Source organism: Sturnira hondurensis, unplaced genomic scaffold, assembly GCF_014824575.4.
Source record: "Sturnira hondurensis isolate 20B ecotype Veracruz unplaced genomic scaffold, ASM1482457v3 Scaffold0018399, whole genome shotgun sequence".
NCBI classification, from domain to species: Eukaryota; Metazoa; Chordata; class Mammalia; order Chiroptera; family Phyllostomidae; genus Sturnira; species Sturnira hondurensis.
Window position 1 is genome coordinate 1,381,868 of NW_028091030.1, and position 20,297 is coordinate 1,402,164.

Consider the following 20,297-nt stretch of genomic DNA (forward strand, 5'->3'; position numbering starts at 1 on the left):
TTCGAACTGCACGGACGTTCCCACACGGAGCTGTGGGGGCCATTGTAAGGGTGGAGTGGCCGGAGGCAGAAACACCCCACGTACCCACGGTGAAGAGGAAAATGTACCGTGGTCCACATCAGCTGCGGGGCACTGTGCCGCCGTGAGAAAGACTCGGGAGGTCTGTGTAGTCTCTCAGTTGTGGGTAGACATGGTGTCTCTGATAAGTGGCGTTGTAGGACCTCTGTGGTAAGATCCCATTTGTGTAAAGTCACACTGTCTGCATGTGAGCTTATGTTGGCACATGTTCACATGGATGTGGTTACACAGAACGAGATCTAGAAGGTCATGGTACATGGGTAAGGAAGAACTTTCAATTTGTAGTTAATGCAAATTGTATTATATATAGTATCCAGCCATGTAATATGAAAAGTAGAGACATTTGTTAAAGAGGATACGAGAAACATGGTACATAAGAAAACGATGCCTCTCTCCCCTTCAAAGCAGGCACCTTGGGACCTCACCCAGTCCTCCCAGTCACCCTCAGCAGCCCCCTTGTAGTCTTCCTGAATCTCACTGATGGTCCCAGGTCTCTTCCCTTTCACAGGTGACTTTAGTTTTGAGAAAAGCCACAAGTTGCAGGGCCCCAAATCTGGGCTGTGGGGGGCCGAGTGGAGCGCTCTCAGGTGTTCTGCAGTGGCAGAGAGAGGGCCACTGGCAGCAGACCCTCCACCGTCCTGGAGGCACCAGGGCTGGATTTTGTGACACACTTTCACTTGTGCCGCACTCACTGCGTCATCCCCGAAAGCCTCCCGAGTCATCCACGGGAGAGTGTTTAACCTTAATGCAAAATTTTTTCAGATTATTTATTTATTTACTTATAGAGAGGGGAAGTGGGGGGTGGGGGAGAGAGAGAAACATCAATATGTGGTTGCCTCTCATGTGGCTCCCAATGGGGACTGGCCTGCAACCCTGGCATGTGTCCTGACTGGGAATTGAACCTGCTACCCTTTGGTTCGCAGCCCGTGTTCCTTAATGCAAAATCTGATGCAGATTCATTGCTCTACTCCCTCAGTCGTTTTGAATGCGATGGCTACACAGAACACATGCTCACTCAACAGCGTCTACTGCCCCCACTGACTAGTACAGTGAAGTTGTCATTGTTCACACAGGCACATTCCAGTCCACTCTCCTTGGCTGCCGGGTTACATCAATGTCACGCAAACCGTTCTCATTATATGCCAATGGCTGGACTTTTTCCGGATAGGCCTCATACACACACACACACACACACACACAGGATACATATAGGATATATGCACATACACATGCGTTTATATGAATCATGAATCCCTCTGATTGCAACCTTAGCTGCGAGGTCCCCCTGCTGACACTGACCGGGTAACCGAGGTGGAGAGAGGCCCAGTCCTTCAGCCAGGCCCTGTTCCCCATTGGTTAGTGGGGCTGACGAATGGGGAACAGCAGGGGTGTTCTGAGAATATCCCCTGGGAGTGTGGTGCACTGACGCTGGGGCCCCAGCAGCAAACCTTGAACTCATTGTCCCCGCCCCCCACACTCTTCCTCTCTCACTGCGGACTCGGCACTTGCAGCAGACGTGACTTCCCAGGGACCTGAGTTCTGGTCCCGGCTCTGTCCCGTTTCAGTGGCAGGACCCTGGGCAAGTTATTTAATTCCTCCTGAGCTCATGGTCCTCACTCATCCCTAAAGTGGCAATACTTTCTCACAGCAGTGGAGAGGGTGCAGGATTATCGTCGTACTCGCATTAGGCGGCCTGAAACGGGATCAGGGCCTCCTCTGTGCAGCCTGCTCACTGAGGGCAGAAGGAGTCGGGAGGGGGTCGGTGAACTTGGCTCTCCCTGCCTGCTGTAAGTTTTGCTTTTGTTTCTCAGCTGCGCCTGTGAGTGACCTGGTCCCCTGGGACTGGCCTAAGCCTTGGCAGGCAGGTACGTGGCCTGGACATGGTGAATCCAATCCTCTTGTGGTCTGCGGACCCGGACTGACAGAGGGGCAGAGGGGAGAGGTCGGACTTTGGCCTTTGCACTGCGGGGCTGAGTTGGTTTTTCTACCACCAAAGACCCCTCCTCTTTTTTCTTATCTCTTCCCGGATACCAGATCTTGAAAGTTTGGTTCTGCCCCAAGAGCCTGCATTCATTAGACAATGATTAATTCCCTTTCACATTTTCAAAATTACTCAGAAAGCCTTCTCACCGCCTAAGGAAAACGGAGTTCCCACACCAAGTTGATGATATTCTAGCTAGAAGCAAAGAAGCTGATGCAACCTTGTGACTAGCGTGCTCAGTGTCATCACGCAGACATGGCACAGGTTCTGGGGCTGATTTTAGACGATTCAGTCCGCAGGCACTGGACACGCCGTCCCGAGGGCCTGTGTGGGCCCGAGGGGCTTAGCTCTGTCTTTCCGGCCGTGGAGGCCCTGTCTGGCCGCTGTGCCTGCGGAGATGGAGGAGGGAGCGGACCTCTCAGGGAGTGGGTGCCCGTCCAGACCGAGCTGGACCCCAGAAGCCCCACGCCCCACTAACCCATGCCTTCTTAAAATTTATGTCTCTCTCTCCTCCCTCTAGAGTTTCTCCTGAAGCCACTGTCAGAAGGAAACCTCAAGAGAATCTTGACATCCCTGAAAGGAAAAGATACCCATTGAAAGAGGTACGGTTCTGGCAACAGGGTGGAGTGGCATCTCGATGCAGTCCCATGAGAAGGTCTGATCTCCTCTCCACCCCCTGCCCTCCAGAGCCTCCCTCTCTGAGTGAGAGAGCCCTCAGCTCCAGCTGGGGAATGCAGGGTGGGCGAAGGGCGGCTTTACTCTTGTCCCCACCCTCAGGTGTTTGTTCGGGGATGGGGAGCAAACGTTCAGGAGAGAGAGGCTGATGCTCAAGTGGGGTCTTTAGGAGGCTGGTCGGTCTCCGCCCTGTGGAGGGGCTGCAGGTTGTGGCTGCTCCTGAGTCCATCCAGGAAGTGAAGGTCAAAGGGTTCCAGGGAGTGAGCCGTCCGAGGGAAAGCAGAGGTCCTGCCAGCTCGTGGAGGGCCTGGCCTCGGTGAGGACCCCTCCCAGGCCTGCCTCCCAGGCCTCCCTCCCAGGCCTTCCCTCCCCCATACCCGCTGTGGTCTTGGGATTGGGAGACAGAAATACCTTCCTAAAGTGATTCATCCACCTCCTCATCCCAAGGCTTTTCTGGATAGAGTTCACATTCCATGATGGAACTGAGAATGGAAAGGCTCTAGTGAACGTCTGGGGCTCGGGAGCTTCTTGGGCCGCCCTGACCCCAGGGCGTGTGTAGGTCTGGAGCCCCCCGGAAGGCTGTGGAGAGGAGCCAGGACACTGTGCTCTAGCCCAGCCCACACCGCCCTTGTGCCTCACGAGTCCTCATAGGCCATTCTTCCCGCTGGTACTCATTTTCTGATCTGCAAAGTGGGGCCGCCATGCTTTGAATCGGTTTCAACCCTTGTGTCTTTAGTTTCTGAGGTTCCAGGACCAGGGCTGAACTAGCAGTGACAGGCAGGCGGAGACCACGGGGAGGCAGAGGCGGGGCGGGGCTCTGCAAGGCTGGTGTGGGGGGCATTGGAAAGCTCGGAGGTGATCTAATTGCCAGTCTTGGGCAAAGGCTGATGTGACCCTCTGTGGGTAGGCGATAGGGTCTGAGGTGCAAATGGAGCTGGGCTCGCGTCCCCGCTGATCAGGAAAGTCGGAATAACCAAGGCTGAGGGCTTCTCCACGCCAGATGCGGTGCTACGCACAGTCCCTGCATCATCTGGTCCTCTCAACAGCCGCGTGGTCTCGGCACTGTTATCAGCACCACCTTAGAAAGGGGAAAACCGGGTCTTAGAGGGGCTAAGTGGCTTGCCCGGGGTCGAGCAGCAGTGAGTGACACGACCGAGGCTTGAAGCCCTTGTCTGAAGTGCTTACAGTTCTAATGTATTTTGCTTACCAGCTCTGTGACTTGAGGCTTCAGTTTCCAAAACAAAATGTTTGTTTTCTTGATCGAGAATTTTTGTGAAACTTAAGGCTCTTCATCAAACTTCTGTGAGTCCCGGTTGTATGATCTCTAAAATGGGCATGTAACGCCTACCCATGGGCTTATTCGGGGGAGAAGATGCGATGAGTTGTGGAAAGTGCCCCACACTCTTCCTTCCCCCACACCCCCTGCGCCTGCCTCCCTGCCTAGGGCTGCTGTGGGGGGAGAGGGGGAACACACTGTAAAGCTGCCTGATGGCACTTGCAATGTTGGCTCCTCAGGTGCCTGTGGCTGGGAAGCACTTGGCCACTGCAATAACGCTGTCCTGAATCCCCTGGTCTCCTGGCTCACCCTCACACTTTCAGACTGTGTTGCTGGCTAGCTAGGGGTTTTCCAGCTGGAATCCAAGGCAGGGTTGTCAGCTCCCAGAGGCAGATAAGTCAGGGCCAGGCCAACTGGATGGTGGCAGAGGAGTGACGAGTCCTGGGACCTGCGTGGGCTTTCTCTCCCCCTGGACAGCGCCTGTGCCCTGTAGTTCCCTGACTCGGCCCCTGGCCAGCCTGGGCCATAATCATCATTGTAATCCGCCTGGCAGCAGCTGTGCTGGTCCCCACAGGAAACCGCTGCCTTATCACAGAGCCTGGATCTTGCGTGGTTTTCTCAATCAGAAGGCTCTGAAGCGAGTCGGAAAAAGCTTAACTTCCCCAGGACCTTTCTGCTGCGGATGTCTCTCTAATCAGGAAGCCGTGGGCCTACGTGAACAAAGGGAAAGAATCTCTGCACAGGGAAAAGAAGCAGGCCTGCTGTTGTTCCGGGGTTGCCTTTAGGAGGGTGGCCGAGGGAGCAAAGTGATTTAGCCCCGTTCCTCTTGTGAGTCAGGAAACAGATCGATGTCCTAGGGTCTCGGGGAAAATGCAAAGATGACCATATGGCCACAGGCAGACAGGCCTGTGCGGTTGCGGGAACCGTTGAGTGGGGTTTGGTGAGGCCGAGTCCCAGCTCCGCCTGTGCAGTAGCTGCTTGACTCCTGGTGCGTGGTTGATCTCCCAGAGCCTCAGTTTCTGGCAAACAGCATGCACCTCCCTGGGTGGCTGGGAGGGCGGGGAACTGCCAGCAGGCACACCTGTTTGCTTTGAGTGATGGCAGTGCCCTGGAATGGTGTGGCCTCCCAAGGTGGCCTCCTAGAAGAGGCTCAGGCTCTCGAGATGTGAGAGCGGGGTGTTTGTGATCAAACAGTGGGGTTACCCTGGAGACACATACCTCTTCCCATGCCTGGTCTAAAAACAGTTTGAGTTCAGGGCCTGGGTTGTGTCAGCTCTCTGTTCTGATACCTCTGGGGTGTGGGGCCACCTTGGGTATGAACAGTTCTTCCTTTATCCCATGGTTTACACTTGACCCTGATGATCTTTACTGGACCCTTTCTGTAGATAATAGCTGATCTTACCCACAACTCAAGAAGCAGGTATTAATACAGTTTTTATAGGTAAGGACGACTGGGGTTCAGAGAAGCTGTAAATTACTCTAGGCTTCCCCGCTAAAAAGTAGCAAGTTTAGGACACAAACACAGCACTCCCGCCCCAACGACAGTGTGTGCCTAGCACCTCACAGCACCTACAGTGCTACGGAGGCACCCTGCATGCACCCATAGTTGCATCCCACAGCACCATGGTGGCTTCTTCCTATGGTGCCAATGACAGCACCTGCACCGTGGCCCCCCGACAGGGCCCTTATAGGCACCCGTGGTGTCCCTGAGGTACCCACAGGCTCAGCGTCACCCCATGGCGCTCATGGTAGTGCCCCCGGTGTCCAGACGTCCTGCATGCCCACAGTGACACTCCACTGCTCATGGTGGCACTTTTCCCATGTTCTCCAGCCAGCCTCACATGGCGCTCAGGCAGAAAGGGAAGTCCCTGGTGTCTTATGTCCCAGCCAGCCCCCGGCCACAGGCTGCGCTAGGAAGCACCGGGATCTTCCTCCTGCCGAGATCTGACAGCGGGATCTTATTTAGGTCACTGATCCAGTTCGAGTTAACTTTTGTGGTGTAGGGTGTAAGGTAGGGGGTCTAGCTTTTTGGGGGGCACGTGGTTATCCAGTTGTCTCAGCACCTCTTGTTGAAGGGACTGGTCTTCCCCCATGGAATAGTCCAGGCACTCTTGTTGAGAATCAGTTGGCCATAGAAGTGTAGGCTTGTTTCTGGTTCTCAATTCCATTCCGTTGGTCTCTATGTCAGTCTCGATGTCAGCACCATGCTGTGTTGAGAACTACAGCTTCGCGTGTAACTTTGGGAGGAGTGTTAAGTGTATTTTAAAGCTCCCTGGGATGAGCACTACTGGTTTTTAGAGGAGGATGGGGCACTGTTGGGTGGCCAGCGAAGGGCCTGCTGGAATGATCCAGGGCAATGCGGAGGGAAAGGATGCAGCCCTGAAGCAAAGCGGTGACCATGGAGGTGAAGCCATCATGGAGATGAGAGAGGTGAGTGAGGAAGATGCCTTGATCCTCCCTGATTCTGGGAAGGCCTTGGGGGTGACAGAGGAGAGAACAGAGGCCAGTGGTCCAGGGTAGCTTGGTTAAACTCCGACCCACACCCAGTATGGTTTGGAGGAAGACCCGGGTCCCAGTCCCAGCTCCACTTCACTGTGTGACCCCGGACAAGTTGCCCCACCTCTCTGAGCACCCTCATGGTCTCTGTAAGGTGGCACGGTGTTCTCTGCGACTAGTGCAGAGGGTTCGGTGTGGGTCCAAAGGGTCAGCCCTACCGAGGCTGAGGGCTTAATGGCAACTGAGTGCTCGGTAGACTCCCCGGCCCAAAGCTCTCGCCAGGTGGGTGTCAGCATCGGCCTAGCCACCTCCAGGGACTCGGGGCTCCTGGCCTCCATTGCGGCCTGTGCCACCTTGGGCTGGCTCAGCTGGCTCGGCTGGCTCTGCTGGGTCAGAGTGTCTCCTTGTGTTGAACTGACGTCTGTTTTCTTGTACCCTCCCTATTCTTCCCCCACTTCTGCCATGTGGGGCTGCATGGCCCCTTTTCCTCCAGGCCGCTCTCCTGCATCTGCACCCTGCATCTTCTCATCTGCTGGCTGGAAGGTCGTGGTCACCTCCACCTCCCTCTGAGGACGCAGAAGGGAGAGCATGGCTTTGGCATTAGATAGATTTTAGGGCTGTTCTGTACCTGGTTATCAGCCTGGGCAGTGACTTGGTTCACTCTCCTGTTGGGGGAGGAGGGTCACCGCAGTTGAAGACTCGTGGTCAGGACCCACACGGTGGATGTCAGGCGTGTTGTTCGTGCCCTGGGAAGGGGTCAGCGTTCCAGAAGGTGGTGGATGTAGCTGCCATTGCCATCTGCACACCACCCTTCAGTTCTCGCTAGTTCTGACTGGTGGGGCACAGGCCCTGAGTGTAAGCCCAGGAAGGGGCGGCAGCCCCAGGCCTCATCACGCTTCCTGCTTCCCCTCTGGTTGGGACGAGGATTCGAGAAGACAGGATGACAGGTTCTCACCACCCCAGTTTCCTGCTCACTCAGCCCAACTTCTGCCAGAGCATCTGGCCTCAGGCCAGCCTCACATCCACGTGTGACTCATGTCAGCTCCCTGGTCCTTTTGTCCCTTCTTGGATACTTTCCACCTCCAACGTTTTCCTTCTTCCTTTATCACGTTGTTTTAAATTTACCCAGGAAGCTCCGTCCCAGTTCCTCGTATCCACTGGCCCCTATAGGAAGCTGAGTCAGTGGGGTGTCCCCTCGGAGAGGCCCCACCTCCCAGGCATGGGTGGCTGTGAGAGCACGGCCAGGTGGGCCCATGTGCTGTGTGCAGTGACTGCTCCTTGATATCGTGGGTAGTAAGTTTTCATTTTCCTCATCTAAACAATGAGCAAATTGTTGCTTTTCTGTCTATGCAGCCAACATTAGCTGCAAATTCTCTTCTGAGGCCTTGTTGTTGTTTTTGATGATGACATATACCCACACTGTGAGTTACAGCTGAACTTGCAAACAGCTGGGGAGGGCGGAGTCGGAGGCGGAGGGAAGGGAGCCCCTGCTGCGGAGGCCGGGTCAGCCCTGGAGGGGAAGTGACTGGCTCAAGGTTGCACAGCTGTGCAGTGGGAGAGTCAGGCCTCGTCTGCGAGTCTTCTGGACTGGTGGTCACGCTGCCCACCCAGCTGCTTCTTTTATTAGTTAAAAGTGTAAAATATACTTTAATTAATAGCCCTGAAGGAAGGACAGAGTCCAAATCCGATGGCAATGCTGCTTTGTCAGCGATGGTGGTTTATTACTTGTCCAGAGCTGCTGACGTTGGAAGAAATGACAAGAGCCACTCTCTGTGCCTGCAGGTGTGCCAAGGGGTCTCCCTTTCTGGGGCCTGGGTGGGGCTGTGGTACGGAAGGAAGCCGCAGGGGGACTGAGGAGGGAGACTGAGCCCTGCACTCTGAAGACCTTTGTTTTTAACTGACTTATTTTGCAGAGCGGTTTTAGGGCCACAGCCCCATTGAGGGGGGAGTGCAGAGTCCTCATAGTCTCCTCGCGCCCCCCACATAGGGCCACCCCCACTACTGACCCCCGCACCACAGTGGAGCATACATGCAGTCAGCGAAATCCACTGACACGTCACTATCACCCAAAGCCCATGGTTTACATTAGGGTCACTGTTGGTGGTGTGCCTTCTGTGGGCTTTGACAAATGTACAATGACATGTGTCCACCATTGGACTATCATACAGCGTAGTTTCACTGCCCTAAGAACCCTCTGCCGATTCGTTCTTCCCGCCCTCCCAGCCCTGGCAGCCACTGATGTTTTCACTGCCGTCATAGTTTTGCTTTTTCCAGAATGTCATATAGTTGGAATCATACCACGTGTAGCCTTTGGGGATTGGCTTCTTGCACTTAGTGGTACACATTTAAGTTTCCTCCACGTCTTTTCGTGCCTTGATAGCTTTTTCTTTTTCCATTTTTTTCCCTTTTCTTGTGGTAAAATGTGCTTAACAAAATTTACTGTCTTAAACTTTTTTTTATCTTTAGAGGGGAAGGGAAGGAGAGAAGGAGAGAACTATCAATGTATGGTTGCCTCTCGTGAGTCCCCTGCTGGGAACTGGCCTGCAACCCAGGCATGTGCCCTGACTGGGAATCGAACTGCGATCGTGTGGTTCGCAGGCCTGCGCTCAATCCACTGAGCTACACCAGTCAGGGGTTGTCTTAACCATTTTGAAGTGTACAGTTCAGTGGTATAAAGGATAGTTACATTGTTCTGCCACCATCACCGTCGTTCACCCCTAGGGCTCTTTTTATGTTGTGAGACTAAAACTCTCTACCCATGAAGCAGTAACCCCCTGTTCTTCTCTTTCCCTAGCGCCTGGCAACCGCTTTCTGTCTCTGTGGTTTTTATTACTCTAAGTGCCTTTTATAAGTGGAATCATACACTATTTTGGGGGAGTGACTGATTTATTTCACTTAGCATAAAACCCTCGAGGTTCATCCATGTTGTAGCATATGTCGGAATTTGCTTCTTTTTCTGGCTGAGTGACATTCATTTAATGCAGTGTATATAATAATGTAGTATGTATAAACCACGTGTTGCTCTTCCATTCATTGTCAGTGGACTCTTGGCTTGCTTCGTGATTTAGCTATTGTACAGAATGCCGCTAAGCGCATTGCTTTTAAATGCTGAATAATATTCCATTGTTTGCTTGGACGGTGCTATGGTTTATTTATCCATTCCCCTCCTGAAGGGCATCTGGGCTGCTTCCAAGTTTTGGCAATTATGAATAAAGTTGCTATAAATATCTGTGTGCTGAAGCTTTTTGTGTGGACATGAGTTTTCAACACATTTGGGTAAATAACCCAGAAGCGCGATTGCTGGGTCATATGGTAAAACGGTGCTTGGTTTCTTGAGAAACCGCCAGTCTGTCTTCCAAAGCGGCTGGACCCTCTTGCCTTCCCACCAGCGGTGAAAGAGTGTTCCTGCTGCTCCACGCACTCTCCAGCGCACTCCGTGTCACCTGCGTTTGGGATCTGGCCACCCTGGTAGCCATGCAGTGCTATCATCCCTAATGACATACGGTGTTGAACACCCTTTTTTTAAAAAAATATTTTTTATTTATTTATCTTTAGAGGGGAAGAGAAGGAGAGAAATATCAATGTATGGTTGCCTCTCGTGCGTCCCCCACTGGGAACTGGCCTGCAACCCAGGCGTGTGTCCTGACTGGGAATCAAACTGCGATCGTGTAGTTCGCAGGCCCGCGCTCAATTCACTGAGCTACACCAGCCAGGGCACCTTCTTTTTTTTTAAAGATTTTATTTATTTATCTTTAGAGGGGAAGGGAAGGCGAGAGGGAGAGAAACATCAATGTATGGTTGCCTTTCGTGCATCCCCTGCTGGGAGCTGGCCTGCAGGGAACTGGCCTGCAACCCAGGCATGTGCCCTAACTGATTCGCAGGCCTTCGCTCAATCCACTGAGCTACACCAGCCAGGGCTGTTTAGGTCTTTTGTCCTTTATTTTTCTTCTTTTGTCCTTTTTTAATCAGTTCATTTACTTTGGAGTTTAATGAGTTCTTTGTATGTTTTTGATAACGATTCTTTACCTATATGTCTTTTGCAAATATTTCCCTTCTTAACACTGTCCTTCACGGAGCAGAATTTTAAAACGTTCTAATGAAGATCAGCTTCTCAATTATCTTTTTAATGGATTGTGCCTTCAGTATTGTATCTAAAGAGTTATTGCCATGCCAAAAGTCATCTAGATTTTTCTTCCATGTTGCCTTTTAGGAGTTTGAGAGTTTTGCATTTTACATTTAAGTTTGTGCTCCATTTTGAGTTATCTTTGTGAGGTTTGTAAGATCTCTGCCTGAACTCACTCTTTTGTGTGTGAAAGTCTAGTCGCTCCAGCACAATTTGTTGAAAAGACTGCCTCTTCTCCTTCGTATGACCTTTGCTCCTCTGTCGTAGGTCAGGTGACTGTGTTTATGAGGGTCCGTCTCAGGGCTCTCTGTTCCGCTTCATCGATTCCTCTGCTTTTCCACTAGCCCCTCGCTGTCTCGAGTGCGGCAGCTTTGTAGTAAGTCGTGGTGTCAGGTAGTGATAGCCCTCCAGCTTTGTTCTTCTTCAGTATTGCGTTGGCTGTTCAGGGTCTTTTGCCTCTCCACATTTGTTTTAGAATTCGTTTGTCAGTCTGTGCACAGAACAACCTGCTGGGGTTCTGGCCGAGATCGCATTAAATCTGTGGAACTTACGAGCGGAAACTGACCTCTTGACAGTATTGAGTCTTCCTATCCCCACGAACGTGGAATATCTCCAATTATTTAGTTCTTCTCTGATGTCTTTCATCATAGTTTTGTAGCTTTCCTCATATAGCTCTTGTGCATAGTTTGTTACATTTGTACCTAAGTATTTTATTTCTTATGGTGCTAATGGAAATGACATTGTGTTTTAAATTCAAATTTCACATGTTTGTTGCTAGTCTACAGGGAGGGAAATGATTGATCTTTGTATATTAACATTCTATTCTACAACTTTGCTTTGCTATAAGTGTTTATTTGTTCCATGAGTGGGTTTTTTTTTTTGCCATTTCTTTCAGATTTTCTGCACAATCAGGTCATCTGTGAACAAAGAAAAGTTTATTTCCTCCTTCCCAATTTGTAAAAATAAAACCCTGTTTTAAAAAAGCTTTCCTCCTCAGCCTGTAATAATAATAAAACACGTGGTCCTGTTGCTGCGGCCAGGACTCCCCGTGCAATGTGGGAAAGTGGCGGGGAGAGAGGACGTCCCTGCCTTGTCTCTGATCCTCCTGGGACAGCGCCTCGCTTCTCACCACAGGTACGGTATCGTCTGTGCGTTCTTCACAGACGCTCTTTATCAAGTGCAGAAGATTCCCCTTTATTCCTAGTTTTGCCAAGTTTTAACATCGTGAGTGGATGCTGGACTTCCCCGGAGGCTTTTACTGCATCTATTGAGACAATCATGTGGTTTTTCTTCTTTAGCCTGTTGATGTAATGGATTACCATAACTGATGTTTAAATGTTAAACTCGTCTTGGATACCTAGGATTCATTCCTTGCCTCTGGTCTATAATTCTTTTTATATATGGTTGGATTTGATTTGCTATTCTCTTGTTGAGGATTTGTGTATCTATGTTAATGAGAGATATGGGTGTATAGTTTTTCTTTGCCTATTTGGTTTGAGGGTAATGCTGACCTCATAGAATGAGTTATTAAGTATTCTTTCTGCTCATATCTTCTGGAAGAGATTGTAGAAAACTCGTATAATTTCTTACCTAGGTGTTTGGTAAAATTCACCAGTAAACCTAAACGGGCCTGATGCTTTCTGTTTGGAAAGGGGATTAATTATTGATTTAATTTGTTTAATAGATACAGCCCTATTCAGATTGTCTGTTTCTTCTTGTGTGAGTTTGGGAAGATTGTGTCTTTCAAGGGGTTGATCCATTTTATCAAAGTTAATAATTTGTGGGCATAGAATTATTCATAGTATTCTTTTATTATCCTTTGAATGTTCATGGGAACTATAGTCATGTCCCCTCTTTCATTTCTGATGTTTAGTAATTTGTGTCTTCTCTCTCTCTCTCTTTAGTTAGCCTGGTTAGAGGCCTTTTGGTTTTATTCATGTTTTCAGAGAACTAGCTTTAAGTTTTATTAATTTTCTCTATTGCTTTCCTATTCTCTGAAGCCTATGTTTTAGCCATGAATCCATCACTAATTATGGGAGAGATCTTGAGGGATAAATCCCTTTCATTCCCCGAGCAGTCTCAGTATCCATGTCTACAGAGTGGGTGGTGATAAGGACACCGCCCAAAATGAGTTAGTGGGCAGACGTCAAATATGAGTCCACATTCATTGATTTACTATGTATTTGTTGAGCCCCACTATGTATTGGGTACCGCTCTGCCTGCTGGGAATATCATAGTGACCAAAGTAGCCAAGTCCCTGTCCTCATGGAGCTTGTCTTCTAGTGGAGACACAGAGACCAAGCAAACCAACGGCCAGGCAGTATCAGGTGCAGGGAAGGACAGCGCACGTGTGAGCCGGGGAGCTACCACCTCGGGTAGGGGCAGTTGGAAGGCCTTCCTGATCAGGCGTCATCTGAGCAGAGAGCTGCAGGCAGTGAGAATCGAGCCTTGCCTTCGCCTGAGGAAAGAGCCTTCCTGGTGGAGGGAACGGCAAGAGGCAGGACCTTTAGGTGGGCAGGTAGCTAGCATGTCGAAGTACCAGCCAGGAGGCCAGGGTGCCAGAGCACAGGTGGTGCGGGGGGAGAGGAGGCCGGGAGGGGGCTGGCAGCCAGTTGAGGACTTCGGAGTTTGACTCTAACTGTAATGGGAAGTCAGTGTGCAAGGAAGAAACAGGATCAAATTAACATTTTACCGACATCATGCTGGCTGCTCTGTGGAGAACAGACTGCATGGGACAGGGGGACCCTGTGGAGACAGACGTTAGGATCCAGGCAAGAGGCAAGGTGCTTTGGAAGGACAGGAAAGTGGCAGAGGTGCCGAGGGGCCAAACGCTCAGGATTTACCCTGGAAGTATTGCTGATGGACTCGCTGATGGGTTGGATGTGGTGGGAGAGGAAGAGGGGAGTCAAGGGTGACCATGAATTTGTGCCTGAAAGGGAGGAGCCTGGGCAGGCCAGGCCTCGGTTCAGGGTGAGGGGAACATATTGAGTTCTGTTTGGGCCATGTTAAGTTGAGACATTCATTAATCATCCCCATGGAGGTGGTGAGAACAAGGATGGAGATACAACCTGGAGTTCCCGTGAGGTCGGGGCTGGAGAGAGAAATCTGGGAGCCATCAGCTTACAGAGTACATCGCAAACCTGAGGCCTGAATGAGATCCCCTGGGGGTGAGCGTAGATGGTGAAGAGGGTGGGGAACTGCAGGATCTTGGAGTCATTATGGAACGTGCCCCCTGGAGGCTACCTGCAGTACCCAGAGGGCAGCCCATCCAGGACACTGGCGCAAACAGGTGTTATTTTGGCAGTGCCCTGGGAGCTATTGAATGGCATGGAATGAGGAAGAGAAACCCGCTGCAAGAGCAAGCCCTAGGCTTGGTGCCCACCCAGAAGGAGGGCACCGTTCAGCTGCCCGTGCCCAGTGTAAAATAGGACAGGTGCAGCAGGGTACACCTCGGCTTCCCGCAGCGGGGAAGTCGGTTTCTTCATACCTCCTCAGTACAACGTTCTTTCCAGTAACAACGATGACATAACATCGATTCTCATGATGGCCAGAAAAGAAACACAGACAGTAAACTTTTCTTTTAGTGAACTTCTTAATATAACCCTGCCCGTTGGCAAGCAAACACTACAGTACAAGGGGGAAAAAGTAATGCGTTCGTACTTTTTAGTTACAGTAATGGGTATTTTGAGAAAAGAAAATATGCATGCAGGCAGTTCCAAAAGAGTGAACCCCATGAGGTTCGGAGAGTGACTTGAGCAGAGGTGGCTGAGGAGGCAGAAATCCAGTTTCTGTTTCCAGCCCTTACGACCACTGAGCAGTCACGGCTTAGTTCAGATCCACTGCTCAAGTGCCAGAGTCTAGGGTGGCATGGGGCGGAGATGTGAGCTGAGTGCAGGGGGAACACCAGCAATCTCGAGTCCTTGTTCTCAAGAAGGAGACGAACGTGCATAGCAGAATGAGCTCTCGCTGGGGTCTGGCTGCGTAAGTGGGTGTTCTTGGAGCTAACTGCCATGTAAACTCGCTGTTTATTAAAAGTTAAGTAGTAACAATGAGTTCGTTTGAAGCTTACATACATCTTATTTAAACTCACCGGTGACTACTGCAATTATTAAGAACTTAGAGCGACAAAAGATTTTTTAAAAGGCAGAGTGTTTTATCACTGACATTGTTTAGAACTGTCAGCTTTTCTGTGGGCTTTTGTTTGTTTTTTTAATTCTCCACAGACAATTCATCCCCTGCCGCCTGCACACTGCTCCCACCACCCGCCCGTGGCACACTGGTAAAGAGGTATTTCCAAGAGCGGTGTTGCTGGGGGAGGGGGGAGGAGGTGGAAGGTGCACCGAAGGCCCTAGGGAGGAGACCCCGTGGCTGGACCTGCCGTGTGAGCAGGTGGCTTCCAGGGAGGCAGGTGCAGCGGGGCTTCCACGAGTCCAGCATGTGCTCAGGTGGGAGGCGGCACACCGCCTGGTTCTCAGGTGAGACCCCAAGTTGGGCACTTGGCTCCAGTTCCTGACAGCCCCAGTTATGAGTGCCATCTGTGTACAGTGTCTGCCATGACGAAGAGTCAGTCACCGAAGGCTGCATCCTCAGGGTGGCAGTTTGCCCTGGTGGGTGCCACAGCTGTGCCCCTCCTGGGAACACATGGAGCCCTGCTCAGTGGGATGCTAGCCCTCTCTCCTCTCTCCTTCCCTTTCGGACATGCGGTGCTTGGAGGCAGCTGTTCTAGTGAAAAATATCGCCCATAAATACCAGGAGATAAGGATCCAAGAGTTTAGGTTTTTATTCCTGCCCGGACTCCCCAGAGAGCCTTTCTGGTAGGAAATGTCCCTTGGGAGCTGAGATCTCCTGCCGGACTTCAAAGACAGGCCCTTAGGAACACAGCATCTGTTTCACTGAATTCGAACCGAGAGGCGCGTCCCCCAGGAGCAGGACGGGGCAGAGCAGGAGGGTGCAGAATCTGCTTTCTGTCTCAGGGGAAGCTCCCAGGCCTGTTCTGTGTCCTGCAGGGCGTCCACTTGCTGGGCGATGTCTCTCTGTAAATGCAGAGGACTGGGGAGCAGGGGACCTCAGGCCAGAGGCTGGCTTTGTGCTGCTTGCTGTCCCCTTAGCACCCAGGCCCGTGTCTGCACAGGCCTCCCCAGTCACGAGAGGCAGCCTGGAGACCCAGGGCAGCAGGAGCTCCTCTGGTCTGGGAGGGCCCGTGACCCTCAGGGGTCACCGTCCAGTTGGAATTTCCCAGCTCCTGGTATTCGTGCTGACTGGTCCTTCATTAGTCTGTCTCCATCCCTCTCTCCCTCCCTCTCTCTGTTCTTCCTCCCTCCCTTATTTCCCGAGTATCCACTGGGATACCAAGATGGAAATTTCCCAGCCCTCAACTTCAGTGAGCTCAGCATCTGATAGGACGATCTGATTCTCTCAGAGATAAAAACAGTCGAGAGCTCTGTGTACGTGTGGATGCCGTGATTGTTAGGACAATGAACCAGCATTATAGAGCTCGGAAAATAGAGGAAAAAGAAATCATCGGTCCCCTCTCGGGACAAGAGGCCCACTCGTTTCCTGCCTTTGTTCCCACTCAGGCGCACGTTCGACGGAGTTGCCTCTAGAAAGCCCATGCAGTTGGGCTTCCTGCTTTTCTTTGCTCACCATCCTGGCTGCCCAACAGCTGTGTGGGACCCCTTCCTGGGCAGCCCTGGGCCAGGGGCCTGCAGCTTGTTTCCACGGTCAGGTGCATGCCTCCTGGAAGTTAGGAAACTACAGGACACCTGGTTGAGTTGGAACTTCAAAAAGATAATAAGTAATTTTTTGTCCATGTCCCACGCAATGGCAGTCCCATGCGCTATTTGGGGCATATGCTAAAACATCATTTGTTGTTTACCCGAAATCTCAGCTTCACTGAGCATCCTGTGTCTTATCCGGTGACTCGGCGTCCAGAGCATCTCTTTGAATGTGTATAGTCAGTGCTGCTTTATTTTCAATGACAGAGAAAAGCGTTTGACTGATATGTTTTCTTTCTCATTTTGTGGGGAACACGCTCCCTAACCTGAGCTTCTCCCTTCTCTTGATCACGCCTCCCTGACCACTCTGATCTCCATTGCTCTGGGGCTCACACACTTGGGGGTCACGGGCTCCATCTCCTACAGCCCCCTCTAAACACATCCCTTCCCCGGGCTCTTTCAGGGAGCTTCCAGTGACTGCAGATACTGGGTTTGCTCCCTGTGGGGGGAGACGGGGGTGGTGGGAGGTGTGAGTTAGCACTCCTTCTTGGCCCCTCAAGCTGCTTTCTCCAAAGCCCATGAGCGTCTGTGACAGTGATGGATCTAAGCCGTGTGTCCTTAGACCAGAGGGCATGAAGGTGTGAGGGCGTCGGTCTGGGCTGCACACCCACAGAGGCTTTCTTCCCCGCACCCCACATCTCTTTCTCCATCAATGAACTTCCTTTTCATTCTAAGGCAGCTCAGGGTAATAAAAATATAAATCTAAGTGGCAGACAGTAAAAAAAAAGTGATTGACTGGGAACTGGGAAGACAGCGTTGCCTTGTGGTTAAGTGGATTTTCTGTTTAACTGAGGGGTAAGCAGAAGACCCCTTTTGATTCAACCTCTGTTGCTGCAAATCTTTCTAAAATGTATTAGCCTGCTCCCTGGTTTTCCTAAGTGCACCATAATGACAGTAATTGAATCTCTCTGCTGGCAGAGCGTCCTGTGGTGCGGCGGGCGCGCTATTGAAAATGTCAGCCCTCGAGGTGTAGCCGGTTCTCAGGCTTGAGCGCCTGCGGTATAGGTGGTGTGCTTTGCAGTGGTCCTTCGTGTTCACCACTGTCTCCTTACATCTTCCTAGTTCCCCTGGGCCGGGGCTCGAAAAGAGACCATTTTACAGGTGTGGAACCTGAGGTCCAGCCGGTGAAGGGCTTGCCCCAAGGCACTCTCTGACTGGTGCAGGAGCTGGAGCTGAAGCCAACAGAAGTGGCAGTGGGGAGCTGGCCCAGATTCCAATCCTGGCTCTCACTTGCTGGCTGGAAGATCATTAAGCTTTATGGGCCTTGGTTTCTTCCTCTGTGAGTTGGGTGTCATGACCTTTCCTTGCAGCGCTGTGCTGAGATTGAGTGAGGTAGTGAAGTGGGTGGGCCACACACCAGGGCTTTCATATAGTGAAAAGAAAAATGGCACACACCTCCTCTTTCCCCAACAAAGTCAGACATACGCTGGTCCCAGGGCCCTGCTCCTTTCTGCTCTGCGCCTTCCCTCTTCTGTCCGCTAGAGGTTTTGCTTACAGACCCTGGACCCAGAATGACTGGGTTTGAATCCTGACTCTGTCCCCCACTCCCTGTGCAGCTACATCCCAGCCTCAGTTTTCCCCTCCACATGATGGGGTGATAATAGTAGCATGACTCCTAGGGATGCCATGAGGAATTAAAGTGAGAGAGCTCATCACGGGGTGAGTGCTTTGCATGCATTTGCCATGGTCGCCCTAGGACTTGGTTAGCCAAGCTTTTCTGCGTGCGGCATGTGTCCTGAGCATGTCACAGGGCTGGGCTCGGAGCCTGAGCCCCCTGTTGGTGCCCCCGGAGTTCTCATGGTCGGTCTGGAGAGGGAGAAAGACAACCTCCTCTCTTGAGCCTGCTTCCTGCCACTGTCTGGCTGACGTTGATCCTTCCTGGGGGGCTCAGGGAAGGACACCGAGAGGACCTGTGGGCCCTGGTCACTGAATGGACGCCTTCTACCCTGGCAGAGCCCCTTGCCCAGGGGACACTGGCCTTAAAGAGCCTCTCTGCCTGGGGACTCCTATGCCCCCTCTCAGTAAGGTGTGCATTTCTAGTGTTTTAAGAAAGCATTTGTTTTTCTTCTTATCAAGGGACCCACTTGCACACTCAACCCTGCTCCCATTTGACCCACACATCCTTCCCCACGCAGATTCCCAAGGCCTGTCTGCGTGTGACCTCTGGACACACCAGCAGGCGGTTGTGGTGCGGGTGGGGGGACAGTTTGCCAAGCTACATCCTGGCTAGTGAGGCCACTTGTTCTGGCCTCTGGGCTGCTGGGTCAGCTACTCCTGGGGCCTCGCAGGCAGATCTGCTTTAGCTCCTGAGTGACCTGCACTGACTTCTGCCAAGCCACCTCCTTGCTTTCCAGGTGACCCACTTTAGGACACTCTTTGGGACTCCGTGGGTAGGGGGTAGTTGCCACAAAATAGTCACCCGTGTATTTCAGGACAGAAACAGCAGCCTGTGTGCAAAGCCCCAGGGTAGGCTGGTTCATTTGTGCATTCCTTTTTAATGGGAAGGCTGAGAGGATATTTGTGAATATTTACAGGCAAATTACTTCAGGAAGGAAATGAATTCATTTTCTCTCGCTGTTAACAGATCACGCTGTGGTTCCTGCCGCCTGCCTCCCATGTTCCTTTCTTTCCTTTCTTATGACTCCCTGAAGTCTGCACCAGCCCCAGAAAGAGTGGGTGTCTAGGTGTGTCAGTGTGACGCACTGTGCATTTATTGAGTACCTACTAGATTCCAAGGCCCGCTTCAGGTACTGGGGATACCAGACCACATCTGCTATCTTGGGTCTCCTGTTGAAGGGACATGTGGATGAAGAAGATCATCGCTCTGTTGAAGGAACCCATGGCTTGGTCTGAGGCTCCTGCAGTGCCAAGGGAGGAACTGGTCTGGCCCCTGTGGGCCTTGTGGGGGCTTCAGGCAGAGGGGGTCTGTCCTGGGTGCCTGCCCCAGAACCCTTCTCAGTGGGAGAAGCTTCCATTGTGCCCTCTTTCCTTCTAGCTTTGCGTGTGCCTCCTCCCTTCTCCTCCCCAGCCCCAGGTTTCCTTTCGGTTGTGTTCTCAGTTTACCCCAGGCCGTGTGAAGTGAGACCAGCCCCTTATCCTCTGGATGTTTGAAATGCAGCTAGGGGGAGAGTAGACATGTCAGAACTGCCTAGAGACTCCCCAGGCCTGGCTGCCCTCAGAGGCTAGTAAGAAACACTGGGCCCTTTCCAGCTCCATGAGGGCCCCTCCTTGACTGGCCACAGGAAGGAAGGAGTGGGTCAGACCAGCTGGGTCAGATCCTGGGGAAGCTTAATCAAGGGGAGCAACCTTCCTAGGCTGAGGACCTTCAGGGTCAGGACTGTGGCTGACATTTGTCCCCCTGCGAGCAGATGAAGCACATTGTCGTCGTCGTCTTTTTAGACACAGACTGCCTTCAACTCTTCCTAATACACACATGCACTTGTTGCACACCATGCCTTCATGCTCTCCTTGCACACGCCTATACCCACATTCTGTGCAAAACTATGCACATGCCTGCACATACCTACTCGTACTCATGCACACTCAACCCTGCTCCCATTTGACCCACACATCCTTCCCCACGCAGATTCCCCCACTCCAGACATCCATCAGGCCTACTCCTCCTCATCTCTCCTCTCTCCTGCCCTCTCTCCTGCTGCAGCCTGGCTTTGGATGATCTTGCTTGTTTCTCAGCCCAGGAGCTGCACAGCTCTGGGCTGTCAGAGGCCGAGCCATTAGCCATTCTGGGGAGAGTGAGAAGGTTGAACCAGAGAGTAATCCTGGACCCAGTGCAAATCCCCTCTGAGGCTGTGCGTATTCCCTGATGCCTCCTGTGTCACACACCCATTCATCCATTCGTCTGCTCGTTCGTTCACTCCAGCACACGTCGATAGC

At 51.9% G+C, this 20,297-nt stretch overlaps 1 long non-coding RNA gene across 1 annotated transcript in view; it reads left to right on the top strand.

The window, feature by feature from the left end:
- The first annotated feature begins 2,215 nt into the window (after positions 1 to 2,215).
- Positions 2,216 to 20,297, top strand: part of LOC119002978 (uncharacterized) — a 79,325-nt gene continuing 61,243 nt past the window's right edge. Inside the window, exons 1-2 of the long non-coding RNA XR_005069850.1 lie at positions 2,216 to 2,282; positions 2,580 to 2,661. This is a non-coding gene — a long non-coding RNA (uncharacterized LOC119002978). The remainder of the gene's footprint in view (positions 2,283 to 2,579; positions 2,662 to 20,297) is intronic.